A 3,310-nucleotide genomic window follows, 5' to 3' on the forward strand; every position below is an offset into this window, starting at 1 on the left:
TACACACTGGACACATTCAGATCATCTGCAGGGGATATATGCACAGGACACTCTCATATCATCTGCAAGGAGATATATACACAGGACACAGATATCATCTGCAGGGGATATATACACAGGACACACATATCATCTGCAGGGGATATATACACAGGACACACTCATATTATCTGCAGGGGATATATACACACAGGACACTCTCAGATCATCTGCAGGGGATATATACACGGAACACACTTAGATCAGCTGCATGGGATATATACACAGGACCCTCTCATATCATCTGCAGGGGATAAATACACAGGACACACTCAGATCATCTGCAGGGGATATATACACAGCACACTCTTAGATCATCTGCAGGGGAAATATACACAGGACACACATATCATCTGCAGGGGATATATACACAGGACACACTCAGATCATCTGCAGGGAGATATTTACACAGGACACACTCAGATCATCTGCAGGGGATATATACACACAGGACCCTCTCATATCATGTGCAGGGGATATATACACACAGGACACACTCAGATCATCTGCAGGGTAAATATACACATGGGACACATTTAGATCATCTGCAGAGGATATATACACAGGACACTCTCATATCATCTGCGGGGAGATTTGTACACAGGAGACACTCAGATCATCTGCAGGGGATATATACACAGGACACACTCATATCATCTGCAGGGAATATGTACACACAGGACACACTCAGATCATCTGCAGGGGATATTTACATGGGACAGTCTCATATCATCTGCAGGGGAAATATACACACGGGACACACTCAGATCATCTGCCGGGGATATTTACACACAGGACAGTCTCACATCATCTGCAGGGGATATATACACGGGACACACTCATACCACCTGCAGGGGATATATACACACATGGCACTCTGATCATCTGCAGAGGATATATACACAGGGCCCTCTCATATCATCTGCAGGGAGTTATATACACAGGGCACATTCAGATCATCTGCAGGGTATATATACACAGGACACACTCATATCATCTGCAGGGGATATATACACAGGACACACTCAAATCATTTGCAGGGGATATATACATAGGACACACTCAGATCATCTGCAGGGAGATATATACACATGACACACTCAGATCATCTGCAGGGGATGTACCGGTATACATAGGACCCAGTTAGTTCATCTGCAGGGGATATTTACACAGGACATACTCATATCATCTGCAGGGGATATATACACACATGGCACTTTCTGATCATCTGCAGAGGATATATACACAAGACACACTCAGATCGTCTGTAGGGAGTTATATACACAGGACACACTCAGATCATCTGCAGGGGATATATACACACAGGATACTCTCTGATCATCTTCAGGGGATATATTCAGAGGACACACTCAGATCATCTGCAGAGGATATATACACACTGGACATACTCAGATCATCTGCAGGGGATATATGCACCGGACACTCTCATATCATCTGCAAGGAGATATTTACACACAGGACACACTCAGATCATCTGCAGGGGATATATACACTGGATACACTCAGATCGTCTGCAGGGGATATATACACAGCACACTCTCAGATCATCTGCAGGGGAAATATACACAGCACACACATATCATCTGCAGGGGATATATACACACTGGACACACTCATATCATCTGCAGGGAGATATATACACAGGACACACTCACATCATCTGCAGGGGATATATACGCAGGACACACTCACATCATCTGCCGTATATATATACACAGGACATACTCATATCATCTGCAGGGGATATATACACAGGACATACTCAGATCATCTGCAGGGAGATATATACACAGGACACACTCACATCACCTGCAGGGGATATATACGCAGGACACACTTAGATCATCCGCAGGAGATATATACACAGGACACACTCAGATCATCTGCAGGGGATATATACACAGGACACACTTAGATCAGCTGCAGGGTATATATACACAGGACACACTCAGGTCATTTGCAGGGGATATATATACAGGACATACTCATATCATCTGCAGGGGATATATACACACAGGACACTCTCTGATCATCTTCAGGGGATATATTCAGAGGACACACTCAGATCATCTGCAGAGGATTTATACACACTGGACATACTCAGATCATCTGCAGGGGATATATGCACAGGACACTCTCATATCATCTGCAGGGAGATATATACACAGGACACACTCATATCATCTGCAGGATATATATACACAGGACACACTCAGATCATCTGCAGGGGAAATATACACAGGACATACATATCATCTGCAGGGTATATATACACAGGACACACTCATATCATCTGCAGAGGATATATACACAGGACACACTTAGATCATCTGTAGGGGATATATACACAGGACACACTCAGATCATCTGCAGGGGATATATACACAGGAAACACTCAGATCATCTGCAGGAGATATATACACAGGACACACTAAAGCTGCGTACACACTTGCAATTTTTACGACACCGACTGTACACACGGAAGATTTTCGTCCGATAATTGGCCGATGCCGATTATCGGGCGATAAAAATCTGCCGTGTGTACGTAGCTTTAGATCAGCTGCAGGGGATATATACACAGGACACACTTAGATCAGCTGCAGGGGATATATACACAGGACACAATCAGATAATCTGCAGGGGATATATACACAGGACAAACTTAGATCATCTGCAGGGGAAATATACACACAGGACCCACTCAGATCATCTGCAGGGGAATATACACACAGGACACTCTCATATCATCTGCAGGGGATATATACACACAGGACACACTCATATCATCTGCAGGGGATATTTACACACAGGACACACTCATATCATCTGCAGGGGAATATATACACAGGACACTCTTATATCATCTGCAGGGGATATATACACAGGACACACTCAGATCATCTGCACACACTCAGATCATCTGCAGAGGATATATAAATAGGACACACTCATATCATCTGCAGGGGATATATACACACAGGACACACTCAGATCATCTGCAGGGGATATATAAATAGGACACACTCAGATCATCTGCAGGGGATATATAAATAGGACACACTGAGATCATATGCAGGGGATATATACACACAGAACACACTCAGATCATCTGATGATGTGTGTATCATATGTATTTGGTATATATATGGCAATGCAGAGGGTGAGTGCATGCGATGTATAATCCTGTTGTAGACAGGTTAATACATTGTATCCAGGATCCGGGGAGTGTCATACGCACTGGGAGGTTTGC

The sequence above is a fragment of the Pyxicephalus adspersus genome, chromosome Z, assembly GCF_032062135.1.
Source record: "Pyxicephalus adspersus chromosome Z, UCB_Pads_2.0, whole genome shotgun sequence".
NCBI lineage: Eukaryota > Metazoa > Chordata > Amphibia > Anura > Pyxicephalidae > Pyxicephalus > Pyxicephalus adspersus.